Source organism: Emydura macquarii, unplaced genomic scaffold (assembly GCF_026122565.2).
Source record: "Emydura macquarii macquarii isolate MOO-44397 ecotype Brisbane River unplaced genomic scaffold, CSIRO-AGI_Emac_v2 contig_1348, whole genome shotgun sequence".
Classification (NCBI taxonomy): Eukaryota; Metazoa; Chordata; order Testudines; family Chelidae; genus Emydura; species Emydura macquarii.
Window position 1 is genome coordinate 2,188,668 of NW_027131485.1, and position 17,656 is coordinate 2,206,323.

A 17,656-nucleotide genomic window follows, 5' to 3' on the forward strand; every position below is an offset into this window, starting at 1 on the left:
GGAGCAGCCATGGGTATTCGGATGGCACCCCAACATGCCAACCTTTTCATGGGCCATCTCGAGGAAGAATTTCTAACTGAGGGCCAGAGACTGAATTACAAAAAATGCAATGCACCACAAAACCAATGACACTCCTGAGCTACCTCAATATTTTCATCCTCTGCACAAATGACAAACTCCTTCATAGAATTCCACCACAACTTCAGCAACCACAACCCTTCCATCAAACTCTCTCTAGAACACTCCTTCACTGGCATGAACTTCCTGGACACCACAATCAACTTCAACAATGGAACCCTAAAGTAATAATATACAAGAAACAACAGATCACCACACTTACCTTCACAAATCCAGTAAGCCACCCCAAACCCAACAAGAAATTGGTTAGCTATAGCCAGGCACTCGGATACCACTGAATATGCGCCAAGGAGAAAGTCCAGGACACACACCTTAACACACTTTCAACCACCTTAACCAAACAAGGACACTCCACCAGAGAAGTAAATCGCATCATGGAACGGGCCACCCAAATACCCTAAGAGAACCTGCTTCAAGACAGGACACCCCTCATTGTCACCTACGATCTCACACTGGAACCCATTTGATGTATCATTAAGCGATACAACCCATACTCGATGGGGACCACATTCTGAAAGAAATCTTTCCCGAACCACCTCGTTTGGCCTTCAGACAACCCCACAACTTCAGCAAGCTCATCATCAGATGCAAGCTTCCCACAGACCAGGACCCACCAAGTCAAAGATCCTGCCATTACAACAATGAATTAAAAACCTGCAGATATATCTCCACTGCTATAATGATCAATATACGCACACACATATCCCACGACACACATTTCAAGATCCATGTGTCCTACACACATCCATCACAACATGTGGTATACCTCATCCAGTGCACTAAATGCTCCAACAACTGTTGGACACTCAACCAGACAGCCACCATGCTCTTGAATGAACTCACACAGAAAAATAACAAAAGACATCTCACACACCACCGAACACTTTTCACACAATAGTCACTCTATATAGGACCTCTCAGGATATGCCTATGCTGCGGCTGGCACAGGTCAGCTGATTTGGGCTTGCAGGACTTGGACGGAGAGGTTATAAAATTTCAGTGTAGACTTTCAAGAGGGGCTGGAGCCTAGGCTCTGAGACCCCATGAGTGTGGAGGGTTCCAAAGCCCAGGCTCCAACCAAAGTGTCTACACTGCATTTTTGTAGCCCGGCAGTTTGAGCCTTGGGCCTGATGCAGGTGTTTTATTGCTGCGTAGACATCCCCTCAGTCCTCTACCTCAAAGGAACCCTGCACAAAACCTTCAAAAGACGAGCCTGGGATCTTAAATTTATAATTTTACTAGACACTAAAAATCATAGTCCCAATAAAGACAGTGGATTTAAGGTTTATTACAACAGTCTGTAACCCACTAACCCCCCTTTTACTGCACTACAAATCTACATCTTCGCAGTTGCATTCCTGTAGCGTTTCTGGTGAAGACGCTCTAAGCCGACGGCTTAATAACTCCACCTCCGTAAGAGGTGGAAGCTATATCAGTGGGAGAAGCTCTTCCGCCGATATACCACTGTCTAAGTGGGGGCTTAAGGTGAGTATAACTACGTCGCTAAGGATATGGATTTTTCTTACTGAAGTAAGTTATATTGAAGTAAATATGTGGTGTAGACCAAGCTGACAGCTCGAAAGCTTGTCTCTTTCACCCACAGAAGTTGGTCTAATAAAAGATATCACCTCCCCCACCTTGTCTCTTTAATGAAATTCACTTGGATGAGATAGTCACCTTCATTTTACCTCCTGAAGGGCCGTGTAGTATTGCAGCTGCTGATGTACAGCTGCCACTTCAACCACAGAGATAGCTGCAGAGAAGTGCTGAAGAAGTTAAACCCTATGAATAATTTGTAAAGTGCTTTGGGAGCATTGTATGAAAATACAAAAGCAATGCCAGGCATTTATCAGTATCAGCTTTTGACCATCACCACTACATGCTGAACAAGCCATAAGTCAAGTGGTGCATTTCCAGTGATTTTGATTCCACTGCTTATTTCTAATGCTGGCTCCAATCCCTAGTTGATCTTACCATTAAAAAGGGCTTTTCTGTTATTTAAATTGAATTTTTCCTCTGCCAGTTTATGTCTATTATCTCTATCCTTATCAGTTGCTAATTAATTAGAACAACTTCTCTCTCTTCTCTCTGCAGCATCCTTTTATATACATATATCTCAGGATTGTATCCCCGTGTCTCCATGTTTCCAGGCTACACATATTTCATTCTCTTGAATCTCCGTCCAGTAGCTCTTCATTGCAACGTCTCCATTTTCACTCTATTCTGTCTGTAGTACAGGGCCCCAAACTGTATGCAGTTCCGCAATGATCTGTCGAATGCTGTGTTAGAGGAAAAAGTTATCTCCTGATTCTTACATGCAATATTGCTAGTTGTATAACCCATGACTGACCTTGCCTTTTTACCCACATCATTGCATTGAATACTCTAAGCTGTTACATCCATGACGTTTTCTGTATTGCTGCCATCTGTGACTGGTTGCCTAGTTCGTGCTTGCTTTCTTTTTTCCCCTCCCCAGCATTATATTTCACTCGATTCCTCTCGTTTGCCCAGATCAACTTATATTGGTGAGAGGACAGATATGCTTGTGGCTAAGGCGCTGTTCTCAGGAGCTACAGGTTTAATTCCTGGCACCGCCATATTGACAGTTGGTACAATGAGGTGCTTAGAGTCCATAGCTATGAATGCCATAGAAAAACCTTCAGGGACTTATTTATAGAACTGACAGATAGCATGGAGCATATGAGATCAGGGGCATGCGATATTTAATGCCTGCAGGTGCAGAAATCATAAATCCTGTATTCTCTTAGGTCCTGTGGCTCTCTCTTCTCTTTGTAGCTTATGAACTCTTCATATTTGCCAGCCCTGGCATAGCCAAGCTCCTACTGTAAATACTAAGACAATTATTACCTTCCATAAATATTCATGAGAATATTACCAAACATGTGCTACAGGATTTTAAAAAATGGATTTTAAATTCCATTATCTCTTACATGTGTGTATTTGATCCAAACAACTGGAGAAGGCTAACAGAGGGGGGTCAGACGCTGAGATGTGTCAGCTGGGTGATGTAGTAGTACATATGCCAATCAACTTATACATGAGTACAGATGAAGAAATTGGCTAGAGGAGGAATATTTACAAGAGCCCGTTCTCCAGCTTTGGCAATAGAGAAACTAATCCTGCTAAATTAAACAGCAGTGGTAATATTATAACAGTCACTGCTTCTGTTACACATAGGAACTTTCTCTTGCCAAAAATATATAACAGAATATGTTTTAAAAATGTATAATGCCTGGGTTAATGGGAACAGCAGGAGGTGTGGTTCCAGCACCTGATGTGGGATTGTAAGAAGGGAAATCATTCTGGAAGGGTAGACAACACACACCATGCTCAGCATGCAACTTCCACTAAATTCCCGGGCATTAGAACATCAATACCATTATCGCCCTGCACCATGGACATCTTATTGCTATTAATTATGTTAGCAAAATAAAGAATCCTTTCTGGATGAACTGGATGGACAATGCTAAGCCATGCTGGAAAAGCTGGATAAACCTCTTTAGAGAGACTTTGGCAGGGGGACAGATAACAGTTTACCACTTGCAGAATTCAGACAATTTCAGAAGAAAAAAAATGGTCCGCAGCAACTGACTTCTCAAGCATCAGAATGTGACTTTGTATCTTCCTTGTACTATGGGCCAAATGATATTGTCATAGGATGAGGTGCAGTGCACTCACCTAGGGGGAAGGGGTCTGGAAACCAGCTTGCGCCCTTATTAGCTAGGCTGTATTAACCACTGTACTGAAGCCAAGATGCTTCTTACATCAACCTAATGGTCTGCACATTTTGTTGGGTTATTGTGTTGGATCTCTGTTCTGAATAGCAAAGGGCAATGTTCTAGGGCTTGTCTACACTTACAGTGCAGCTGCACCACTGTAGCACTTAGTGAAGATGCTACCCACGCTGACAGGAGAGCTTCTCTCATCAGCGTAGGTACTTTACCTCCCCCAGAGGCATTAGTTCCTAGAATCATAGAAGATTAGGGTTGAAAGGGACTTCAGGAGGTCATCTAGTCCAACCCCCTGCTCAAAGCAGGACCAACCCCAATTAAACCATCCCAGCCAGGGCTTTGTCAAGCTGGGCCTTAAAAACTTCTAAGGATGGAGATTCCACCACCTCCCTAGGTAACCCATTCCAGTGCTTCACCATCCTCCTAGGGAAAAATTTTTCCTAATGTCCAACCTAGACCTCCCTCCACCACAACTTGAGACCATTGCTCCTTGTTCTGTCATCTACTACCATTGAGACCAGCCTAGCACCATCTACCCTGGAACCCCCTTCCAGGTAGTTAAAGGCTGCTATCAAATCCCCCTCATTTTTCTCTTCTGCAGGCTAAACAAGCCTAGTTTCCTCAGCATCTCCTCATAAGTCTTGTGTTCCAGCCCCCTAATCATTTTTGTTGCCCTCCTTTGGACTCTTCAATTTGTCCACATCCTTTCTGTAGTGGGGGGCCTAAAACTGGACACAGTACTCCAAATGAGGCCTCCCCAGTGCCGGATAGAGGGGATTAATCACTTCCCTCGATCTGCTGGCAACGCTCCTACTAATGCAGCCCAATATGCCATTTGCCTTTGTGGCAATAAGGGCACACTGTTGACTCATATCCATTGGAGAAGCCCTCCCAGTGACATAACCCCTAGTGTAGAGAGCGCTAAGTCAGTATAACTATGTCACTCAGGGGTATGGATTTTCCACACCCTGGAGCGACATAGTTATACCGACATAAGTTGGTAGTGTAGACCCAGCCTTAGCTTCAGACCACATGGTAGGCCTCATGCTGCACCCATTAAAGGAGGTGGCAGATCTCTCAGTTGGGACGGGACTGGACCGGTTGGAGGATCCCAGTTTCTTGACAGGAATGAGGACTGCTCACAGCCTTTGTCACCTTGCTGCGTGGTACCTGCGGCACTGAAGCCCTGCCAACCTATCCAGAAGAGGCAGCCCGGGAAAGGTGCACAGGAGAGACTGGATGTTTACCCTAGAGATAGGGCCAAACACACATTCCGGATCTGAACATCTCCAAACTCTAGGAAGGTCAGATCCAGACCCGCATGTGAAGTTGGCACCTCACACGCATTTTAGTTTCGTTTTCCAGAATATTAGATAAGTCACTGCAGCACCAAATCAGTGACACCCCGGCTCCTGTGGCAATCGGCACAGTCTGTGCAGCTGAGAGAGATGCAGATAGAAACCGTCCCCTCTTGCTTGCTCGTTCTTTTATGGGGGCCTTAAACCTGCAGCAAGAGGCTGGGTTCAGCAGAGTGGTTACTCCCCAATCCTTGAGCTTCTCCTTTTGAGAGTCTTTTGCCTAGCGACTGTGCAGAGCTGGCTCCTGCTTCAGTGTAACTAGCACTGCTCTGAATGCTGGAAAGATGTAATTGAGGTTATTTTTTAATAAAGTAGTGAACATAAATAGAGGTGGCGAAGTTCCAGTTTCAAAAATAACTGTTTCTATAGTGCAGGGAGAGGCATTCAAAGAGTCTTTTGAAAAGTCCATTAAGGCTCCTATCAAAACAAGGAGCTTTTCATGATTACACGGATCTAGCAGCCTCTTTAAGCTCATTCATAGTAGCAAGAGAGTCAAGTGTTTTCCTCCTCATTTCCTCCATTCAGATTCAGCCCTTCCAGAAAATCATTAAAGATTCCACAGCCTCACAGGTTCAGAAGAATGTAGCGATTTTTAAAGTTTAACAAATTCCCCATTGATGAGCCTCAAATCCACTGTCCATTCTATTCAGTCATTTCCAGCTCAGAAACTACACTGCTGCTATCAGCTGCATTTAACATTCAGGAGAGGAGCTTTTCAGCCCTGTGGCCCTCATTCACGCCTTCCAGATCTTGAATGTCTAGAAGCCACTGAGCCTTCTCAGTGATTAAGAGGTCTGTGCTTTTTGCCTTTCTCTGCCTGTAGTCCTTAAACACCTCTGGGTCTTTTGTAACAGCAGCTTCTGCTCCAGATCTTTAATTGCAATTTCTGCATGAGTTACAGCTTCCCGGGTATACTTCCTCTTACCGCTCTGCCTTGCAGGCAAGATTTCATAGTATCCCACAGCACAGATTGAAAAACCTCAGGCAGCAGAGTCACATCCAGAAAATATTGAATCTTATCCCTGACAGAGGGAAACAAGAAAAGAGCTGGGCTCTGTAATAACAGAGTTGTTAAGAGACCAGACTCAGGGTACTAGAGGAAGCCAGATTAAAATCCCATAGTTTTTGCCAGAATTCCCTGAAGAAAGCTTTTTGGATCTTAAATCTGGTGACTACTTCAAACCTGGGCATGTGAGTCAGAATTCAGAGTTAATTAACACACATTTTGCACATCTAGAATGCTTTAATCTGAGGATCTCGAAGTACTTTACAAATGTTGGTTACGTAATCCCCACAATGCCTTCTGCAAGGTAGGTTTTTTAATCCTCATTTCACTGATCTGATGACATGCACAGAGGTTATGGGCTGAATTTTCAAAAGACTGCATCTCTGAGGCACCAAAGTAAGTGTTCCAACTTCCAGAAGAGCTCCGCATGTTGAGTGATGAACTCTTGAATATCTGGCTGTCCATGTCGCAATGGAAGTTGCTGGGTTCTGAGCATTTCTGAAAGTCAGCCCCTTATTTAAGGATCTAAATGAGAGCTGAGCCATTTTGAGAATGTGGCCCCAGAATTTTGCATAGTGAGAATTGAAAAATCTGGCCTTAAGAGTCTTACTTAAGATCACACAGCAAAGGTAGCTGCCAGAGAGCCCTTGTTCTAACATGCTACAGCTTTGTACCCAATGCAATTTGTGCACAGATGTTCTGGACAAATCAGATTGATTTGCAGTGTCTTCTATACTTACTGCAGTAGTCCAATCAAATCTGTCACATGGGAACAGGAGCTTGGTTGTTGTTGTCAGATCCTGGAGAAAGGCTGGACTTACTCAATTAGAAGAGGTGCATGAGTATTGATTACTGTCTCTCTCACCTATGTGATACAGTAGTAGATTTTCACCTCCTCTGGGTTATTCTTAATTTCAAACAAACATGATCCTTGTTGTTCGAGATGTCCAATACAAATTGGCAATATAACAGAGCTTGTATTTCCTGGCAGAGCCACGGCTCCTACTACCCTTTGATAAGTTAGTAATTCATACATTCAGCTTGCTCATTTTATTTTCTTAGCACTTGCAGATTCTCTCCTATCTGCCCCCAAATTTATTTTCTTGTTGGTGTTTGAAGCAAATCTCTCCCTCTGCAGCTGTCTGCAATATGGACTTTTATTGCCATGAGGTGACAGGTTCTGCTCCAAAGATCCCCTTCTGCATACACAGTCCTCAGGTATGTGGCATTCCTCCACGTGATTTGCTGGCCGCTCTGCGCTCGATGTTGAGGGCAGCACAGAAATCCATCACCCCAGGAGTGTGCTGGGAAGGACAGTATCTCAGGGACGTGGCCTAGCTTATGTCTTGCCCTTCCATGCTCCTTTGGAGCAGATTTGTGCCCTGGGAGAGCTAGTCGGAAGTAATTGTGCAGGGACTACAGGTATGCCCGTGTCTTGCATGGGGTAGTGTCCTTACATGCCCCCTTCTCCACGTACCTTCCTGTACAAGGACCAAGCACAAACAGCTCTGCAAAAGAACGGATGCCTACTTGGAGTTCTGGGTGCCCACCACCCCTGGAAGTCAGCCCATTCATCCAGGTACCTAGTTACAGACATGAGTAACTACAGTCACCCAACGGTGAAAATGCTGACCTAGAAGTCCAGAGATCCTGCTGCTGAGCAGGAACCCCCAGAACTCATCAACTGGATAAGGACTACATTGATCCCTTGGCAGCTTTCCACTCAGAGCAAACCGCCTTCCCTTTCCCACTGCCAGTTCAGACTGGGATTCTCTCCACGTCCATATCTGTGGTCTCCCCTTTGAATATGCAAATGCTTGCATACTCACTGGCTGTGTAGGATACGATTTGGGACACCAAAGCCCCCTTCTATCATGAAAAGGATAGGAAAAATCCTCCATCTTCCTCCTGACCGATGGAGGAGAACTGAACTGATTTCATGCAACAGCTAAAAATTAAACAATTTCAAATCTGGAGTGTCTGTCGAGCTCTTGGGGGGAAAGCTGGCATGAAGCAAGGTATATATTTTCTTCTGATACATGGTGTGTGACTCTCATGGGATTGTGCAAGAGAATTTGGTCTTATATTTATGGTGCCATTAAAATATTTTTTATTGAAAAGATACTTTGCATCCCTTTCCAGGGAGGATTTGACTAAATTCCACAGTTTAGTCACGTTCTCTTTTTTTAATGAATGCAAGATTTTCCCATGAGATACAAGATTCCATTTTAATGATATTTAATTCTTTATCTAATTGAAAAATGTGGAGAAGATTATGGCAAAACTACTACTGGAAGTGGGGGGGAAACAAGAGGGAAATATTTCTCATGTCACACAATTGACCCAGACAGAAATATACCAATATAGGAAAACAAGAAAGCTCCCAAGTACTTTTAAAAATGGATTCCGGTCCCTAAAGTGCCCATGAATTCTGCTTTAGCCAAGCACGCTCTGTGTGACATCATCATCTCAGCTGTATCTGGAAGCTGGAGCAGCTTTGTTGCCTGATACCCTGTGATATGCCCACAGTCAGTGGAATGACAGCGCTTTAATCTTTCCTGCTCTAAACGGCTGCTCTTTTTCTTATTCAGTGTGTCTGCATCACCGATTTTCTGAGTTCTGGGCTCAATGATTGACGAGCATTTTTATACCTTACAGACACATTCCTCAAACCAGCTCAGCCATCCATCATTAAAGAGCAGGAATCGTAACCCAAAGCTCGGAGCAGAATCTCATTGTTTCTGCCTATGCAGACAGGGCTACCTGCCAGTATCACCTGCTTTCTTTACCTTGAGGGCTTTTTGCCATTCCATTCCTTGGACAGCTACCTATCCGTTGTTCCCGCTTCTCTTCCTTGGAGGACTACCATCCAGATGTGCTGTCCTCCCTTCCTCTCAGGAAGACCTTCAGAGGCCTTTCCCTTCCCAACAGCTGCCTGCTATGATGAATTAACACTGAAAAGGGACTAGCTCCCTAGTTAAGACTAGAGAAAGCCAGAAGAGCATAGAACAGGGCATGTAACAATCTACTCTTGTCTCCTAAAGCCAGGTAGGTAGCTGGGAAGTCCCAGGGAACCCAATACCCTGGGAATGGGATCCAAGCAGCTGTGGTTATTCTGCCCCTACTAATGACTTTTGCTTCCCTTCTCTAAAGGGAAATTGCAGAGCACTTGCATTCCATAAAGGCCACCCGCTAAGAATGATTTCCTTGGAGGCTACCTATCAAATACAGCTTCTTTGTCCCTTTAAGCTACCTGTGAAGGACACCAGCCCTGCCTTCCCTGGGGGTTACAAGTTGTGAGCTTCCCCTAAGGTTAAATGCCAAACTCTTCTGCTTCTTATATGGTCCCTGCCAAGAATTCGTACTTTTCTGAGAGTACAAGGGTGGCAGCATGCTTTCCCCTAAGGGCCACCTGCCAAGGACTTTTGCATGTCTTTGTACAGAGAACTGACTCCAGGCTGTGCTGGTTAGATAGCTGTGAACGCATGGCAGTAAAAGACACCCCTCTCTGTCCATATGTATAAGGAAGAGCTTCTGAGCCAGACCCTTGGGTACAGTGCTACCATTTTGCATTGCATCACCAGGGCCATTTAACTAGCCTTGGGAGAACAGCAAGAATGCTTTTTCAGCAACACAGAGCAAAACAGGGGCATATATGCCACACACCCTCCCTGCAAATACTGGGACATCCCACCCATGCCCCTATGCCTGGACTAGGTAAGTTTCACAGCAGCCTGCAGGCTGCTCTAACACTGGACAAGGGAAAGGACACATACACAGTAACACATAGATCAGAGCTGTCCCAGGAAGGCTTTAAGCCAACTTTACCTCCACCACTCACTGATTTGCACTCTGCCTTTTGGCTGTAATCGAGGCTCTGGCCCTCCACATATAAGATGGAACACATGGGCGTAGCGGATATTGATGTGTGTTGGCATATGCCTGTAGATATTTGTGTTTGTATGTGAGAGGCTACTGCATGTATTCATGCACAGTGCATGTGATCCTGTGTGATGATACCATACATGCTGTACATAGCAGAAGGTGTATGTGAAAGGATGATTCAGTATAGCTGTATGATATACCTTTGCAGACATGGATTGTGCACAAGTATGTAAGCACATACGAGGCGTGTAAAAATAATACTAAGCCTGCACAGAACCTGCTTAATTCTGCTCTTAGTTACACAGTACAGCTTCCACCAATTCATCATGGACATAACTGATTGCAAATTTCAGCGTGCTGTCTGTGTGTGCAGCACAAGTAGGCCACACTCATCCTTGGTGTATTTCCACTGGAGCTACATGAGGAATGAATTTAGCCCATTGTGCCTGATGCAGATTATGTCTGTGTAGTAATATGTCTGAGCCTCTATGTGAGTCCATCTGTCTCCCCCCAGATAAAAGCATGTGATCATTTCCATGTTTGCTGCTTTTTAAAAATCCAGAATTCTAAAATAACTCCACAACGGAAGAGAAAAAGGTGAAAGTTGTTTATTTAAAAGTTAACCAGTCAGAATAAAGTTAGGTGAAGCTTCAAGAATCCCAGGTGCAGCTTAACCTATAAATGAAAAATTATGAAGACAGAGAAGGGGAATATTAAATGAAGTGAATTCTTAGGGGAATCAAAATTTGGCTTCTATACAAGTCAGAGCTGCTGCAGAAAAGGAGAGGATCAGTGGCTCCCACAGTAAAAGGAGAAAAATCTAGGAAGTGTCTAGGTCAAAATAGGAGGGGTAACAGCTTGATTTATTAGACAGCATGGGCCAAATTCATCTGTAATGCAACTGCAATGAAATCAGTGGGGTTTCAGCAGCACTGGATTTTGTTCTCTATTTCAGAGATGAGCAGCAAAATACATTTTATTAACAAGTTCCTTGATGTGGCTTCATAAATAGGTCAGGGATGTGGGGGTGCTTCTTAATAAGCATCCCCCTGCATAAAACATAAATACCCTCCTAGTTATCCCAGATCTCTATCTTGCATTCCTGCTGCTCTCTCATGGTCAGGGATGTTCTAGTTCCTAAGAGAAGAGCTGAGTTCAGAGCTGCAGATCGGTTCCTGCACTGGCCTTTCACCTATGGAGACCTAGTTTCAGATCAGGATGCAGGTTGGATAGTCTCAGCCTAGAAGTGGTCACATCACAGCTCACATCACATGCAGGTGTGATTAGTGGAGGTGGTTTAGTGCTTGGAGCCTCTTCCTATTCAAGTCAATGGCAAAACCACACTTTTCTATAACTAGGAAGATTTAAGTCAGGGTTGTGTAGGGGACAAAGAGTAAAACAGCAGGGTGTGGCAGGGATCAGAGCCGAGATGCCTTCACAGTGTGTGAAGGTTGTCAGAGCACTTATTTCCAGGGGTTTCTTCAAAAAAAATGATTCAGGACTGATAATGAAAATGAAGCTTTGCACCTTTAGCTCACCATATCCCTTCCAGCACAGCTAGTGGTAAGTTGTTTGTCTGGGGTGATCTCTGTGAAATAAATTAGAGGTCTCAGTCCAATAGCTCACAAAAGTCTCCATAATGAAATCCATCCCCCTAGTTAGTAGCCTGATTACAGCCTCACCAGAGAGGCCAGCACACAGTGGTGATTGTAGCAGGGACTTGCCTTGATTGGCTTAATACCTGGCCACTGCATCTGCCTCCTTCCAGCCACAATCACAATCATTTTCAAGGCTACCAAAGCTAGGGCTTCTACCAAGGAACTTCAGCAAGTCCTCAGCTGCCTTCCTCCTTCCCAGCAGGCACTTTCTCAACTCCAGCTTCCTAGCTAATGCCTCAGACTCCCTAACTAGAGCTAAGGAAAAACACCCCCAGGCTGCCCTTTGTAACTCCCAGCAGACCTGGTTCTGAGTCATCTGCTCCCATCATGTGACCCCAACACCGGGACCCATTCCTTTCACCTGGGAAGGTGCACTAAATATGGCAGAGGTGCAGCTGACTCCCAACCCCTCCTATTAAAGGGCCAGTTTATTTTGTGCAAAGATGGACATTGCACTATGCTCTTCCCTCCTGCTCAGGGAAGCTTGCACTGGAGACGCCCAAGATATACTGGTCCTGGAGACAAGCAGCAGTCTCCTTTCATAAGCACTAACTTGGTTTCCAAAGCAGTAACAAACTTTCTAAAAAGCATGCTTAGGTGTAATGTGGGTCCCAGCTGCTTTCTAGAGCATTGTTCTGTTTGAAAACATATTTCATGGTGTGTAATTGTGACAGTGTTATCTGAAGGAGGCTAAACGTGTGGGAACATTTCTCACTCCTTGGAAGCTAATGACTGATCCTCAGCACAGGTTTACAATTTAATTGAAAAATAGAGAGCAAGAGAAGATATAATGATTAATACTGCCATTAATCATCAGGACTGCTCACAGCAGCATCTGGGGCCTGCACTAATGCAGGATGGTGTCATTGTGACCAGCCAATAACACAGATACTTGAGGATTGATAGGAAAAAGACATTGAAAAAAAAATAGGAGGCCAAATTGTGTTTTCATTTACATTGGGGTAATTCTGGAGTCACTCCACTGCCATCAATAGAATTACTCCACATTTCTGCTACTGTAAATGAGAGCAGAATCTGACCCAGGACTTTCTCTATAATGAAACTTATTCCACCAGTTGATCCCTAAGCCCTTCTCCCACAAATTACATAAAAGTGAATTTGTAGGCCTTTACTTGAGATGTTTGCATTGTAGGATTGGGAGACATAATCACAATATTTTCTGAAGCACTAAGAGCTAATCAGGGAGATGCTTTTCTTTTCTGCAGGTTCTGTCAGTGATTCAAGAGATAGCACTCTTTCCTCTAAAGATCTGACTCTGGTACGCTGAAGTTAATGGCAAAATTTCCTGAGTCATCTCTGAACTAATGCCCCATTATGATACTGGAGTGTTTGCTTCTGGATAAAACCTACATCCACGGTTATCCAAACATTTATAACTGAGTGGCACAATTTGCAAGAGCTAATCCAATTCCAATTTGAGCAACAACATTCCACCAACCTGAATTCCTCCAGCAGTTTCAGCTAGCTGCAATATTCTCCTTCAGTTTTGTCCTAAATGTGTGTGTAGTGTATTGCTGTGCACTGTTAAACAGTTACTATGTTCCACCCCAGAAGTGACTGCATTTCACTGGTGGATAAAGTTATCCCTAAGGCACTGTGGCAGTCTTTGAGATGAAAGGTGCTATACAAGCCTAAGTTATTAATAAATTGCTTTTATATTTGTTTTTTCTTTTTTAAACTATACTATCAGTTTCAAATGTAGAGCTAGAAAATTACTGAGGTTTCTCAGACAGACTATTGGTGAAACTTTCCCAGCCAATCAGCATGCAGAAGAGTGTTTTCTTCTATAATCAATGCACAACAACCAACAGCCTCCATTTATGATACAAATGAAAGGGGAAAGCTGTAAAGATTCCTCCCAGTGGAGAGAGCCCTGACAGCCAGACACTGGACCGAAAGGAAGAAGTGATCCAGATGGAATCTCTGTCACACTAATGAAGCTGTCTCATAACTGTAATGGAGACCTCATGTATCTAATGTGACACTTAGCAAATCCGGGCATGAATAAATAACTGAAGTCCAATTGAATTAACCTCCAGATGATCAGCACAACTAAACAAATTATCCTAAACTCTGAAGAAGATTAAAAGGACTGGAACAGGCCACAATCATTTGGTGGGAGGCTTAATTCAGTTTAACAAGTTTAAACCTAATGCCCTAGTGTTCTTCTCTGATCTCAGGGTTTTAGGTGCAAACCTCTTCTAAAGTGCTTCTGTGGAACCTGGAAAGGAGCATCACATTGTATTAGTAACAACAGCTGCAGTTCACCCCAGACTCGCCTGGAGAAACAAAGCAAGACACATAAGCAGAAAGTAGGGGTTAGGGGTCACTTTTTACAGGCACAGAAGAGAAAATAAAAACATACTATTGATTTCCTGGTGGGGAATTCAAATCTGATTTCCAAGAAAATATTCAACAAGATGGCAACACATCGATCTTCTTTTCTCCAGTGAGCACAGAGACACTCTCCAATTCACATGTGCACACAAGGTCATGGTTAGACTAGGGCCTGGATACCTCAATGTTCTTAAACTGCAATCTTGGCCCCATGGAGGTCAGCTGTATTTAAAAGGAAGAAGGGGGCCTCCAGGCTTCATTTTTGCTCCCAGATCAGGAAAATACCATACCCTTAACATGGACTAACTGCTGGAGAATGAATCTACTTGGAAATATCATTGGGCCAGCTCCTTGGCTCCCCCTCTGGCTGCTTTGCAGTGTTCAGACAGCATGGGGTAACCGGAAAGCTTCCCTAAAGGGACAGCTGGAGATTCCCCTGGCATAAGGGAATCTCTGAGTGACATAAAGCTGATGAACTGAGCATTCCTTGGCCAGCACAATGGTACTCACAGGAGCGTTCCACTTCTACCCACAGTAACTTATTTATGCCAGGGGTCAAAACCACCACGCAAACAGCCTCAGGATCATGGGGGCAGAGCAATTCCTCTCCCCACTCTTCTGTTTTGTAGAGCAGGGCTCAGTCACAGCTATGGTGCTAGCCCACAGTCTATATTCTGCAGCACAGGAAAACAAGACAGAAATCTAAACCATAGAAGTAATAACCTGTAAACTAATAACCTGTAAACTAATAAACCAACCTGATATTTTGATAGCAAGGCTCTCCCAAGAGCAGAGATTATTAATGGTTATCCTGAAACATCAGGTGCGCGGTTCTCTAGTGAAGGGGGAAAAACATTAAGCTTGGGTGTCTGCTCCAGGAGAACGCATACCCCTCCGTATAAATAGAGAAATGATCATCAAGGGCTCCGAGGCACTACAATAATACAAACAATAAATAATAATCAAAAACAGCCCTCTTCCAATCTAAGAGCACCCAGACACTTAATTGTTTTAAAAAGAGCTACCCAAAGAAATGATTCAAATAAATAATAACGAATATGTAAAACTGCAATATTGTGGGCAGTTTTCCCTGGGGGAGTACAGGGCAGCAGTGTCACCGACTCTGTACAATCCCTGAGACGGTGCCATGCCCATAGTGCATGTTTCTAGAGTCATTAGAGCATGGAACTGGGAGGTTTGGGGAGGAAATGGATTCTATCTTAGTCTCTACAAATTGCTTAGGTGGCCGTATGTGAATTGCTGAATGTCTCTGTAAAATGGGGGTACTCATTTCTTAGCTCATAGGGGTGCTTCTGAAGGTTAATTGACTAACGTTCATGAAGTGGTTGGAAATCTTTGGATGAAAAGTGCTATACAAGTGCAAAGTATTATCTGTGGAAACAGGTGTCCCTATCAGCACCAGAGTTATCCAAGTACAGGCGGAATGACAGGCAAAGGGCGAGAGAAAGCTCACAATTGCCTTCCAACATGGGCTTGGGGCATGTTATCATGTCCCCCTGTAGTGGCTGGCTCACATCAAGTTTAAGAGCCAGCTACTTATCGACAGGTACTTCTTTAGGACACACAACAAAGGACTATGGGGTTTTGGTGCTGAAGATGCAAGGTTCAAACACCTGCTGGTGTCTGCCTATATGTGGTGACAGGTTGTTGCACTCTGAGACTTTCCACAGGCCCATGACAGGGTGGCATTAGCATTTGATTCAAGGGGTAAAAGACTCCCTACTTCCTAAAGTAATGCCTGTCACTCAGGTGTAGATAGGAGAGCTGTTTCCCTATGACCTGAGACCAAAGGAAGCCCCCTGTCCTCCAGTCGTCTACAAAGGAGAGTGGAGATTAGCAGGGACACAGCAAAAAAAAGGATTCTAAGAAGGATCTGGCCCTTTATTTTCATAAGATGAATTTCTCCTCCAAAGAAGGTATAGTGGATATAAACTTCATTCTTGAGGTGGCAGGAGGGCTTACTGACAGCGACTGCCATTATCTCAGTCACACAGGCAACCCCTTGAATGCTTGTAGTAAGGAGGAGAGAGAAATGTCGGTTCTTCATGGGGTGGAAAACAGAGGATTTGCCAGATGACAAGGAGCAATGATGATAAGGTACCAAGTCTCCCCATTCTGTGTGTCAAGCAAAGGCAGCAACTTTACAGGAGACTTTCCATGGAACTCTGTTGCCCTCTGGAGGTTTATTGCGGCACTCTCAGCACTATCTCTAGCAGTTAACTTCATTTAAAGTTTCATTTAAACTTTTAATGCAAAAACAATTCAGAACAATAGGCCCTTAAAAATAAGATGTTTGGACAGATGATCTGAAATTCAGAATTCTTGTTACTGGAGTCAAGACTGGTGTGTGTGGTGGCAGAGTGGGATGCGAGGGGGGAAATGGAAATAAAGGTTGGGGGACGTTTATTTTAGTATTATACATAGAATTATATAATACATAGTATTATAGACAGCTGTGCTGAAGGTTGCACTGCATAGTCTTTAAGAAATCCTAATTTTTAGGGATGTGTATCTAGGCCAAAATGTTACTCTGGGCTGAGCAAAGGTCAGGATTTTTGGGACCACGAAAAGAAACTGATGGTTTTAAGATGTTTATTATATATGTATTACATTTTTAGGGTTGGGTTTTTTTTGTGCTGTCAAATGGATGTCTTTGTTTTCTATCATGAAATTTGCACGCTACAGCTGTCGATCAATAACATTATCCCACTCTTATATAGTACTTTTCATCAGTAAATGTCAAAGCCCTTTACAAAGGAGGTTAACATCATAGCTCTCCATTTTATATATGGGGAAACTGAGGCACAGAGTGGCAAAGTAAGTTGCCCAAAGTTATCTATCAGGCCTGGGAATAGAATAAGTCTAGTGCTCTACCCACTAAGCCATGCTGCTACTCTAGACAAGCTACTTTAAGTTTTTTGTTTTAAAAAATGAATTAGGGGACATGAAGAATGTGGAACTGCCGAAAAGGATGTAACTGTTTGCATTATGGAATCATACACTGAAACCCCTACGTGCTACAATAATTCAAATAATAAACAACAATAATATATCACTCACGCACATCAGCAACACTGCAAAAAGAAATCATGACCAGCCAAAAGGCAAGGCTTACCCAGTTTGTGGTCTGATCCTTTACTCTGCCCAGCATCATACATCTGAGAAATATTCTGAAAGAGTTCAATGGCCAAAAGAGAGAGACTGCCACCCAGAATGATCTCAATGACTCATTCAAATCTGCAGGAAACAGCCATTATAATCTACATTGTTGAGGATGAAAACACTTGAGCATTGTACCTACAACCAAGAAAAGTCCCTTCCACTCAATGTGCAGGCCTGGTTTTGAGTTCTCTCTTGCTTGCCAATTTCAGTGAGATCTTTAATTTTTGGGTGCTAACATGCTGAGAGAAGAGCGTTTATTGAAGAGGTTTTGAAACAAGCCAGGGATGCTCAGAACCCCATATGGAAACAGGGAGCCAA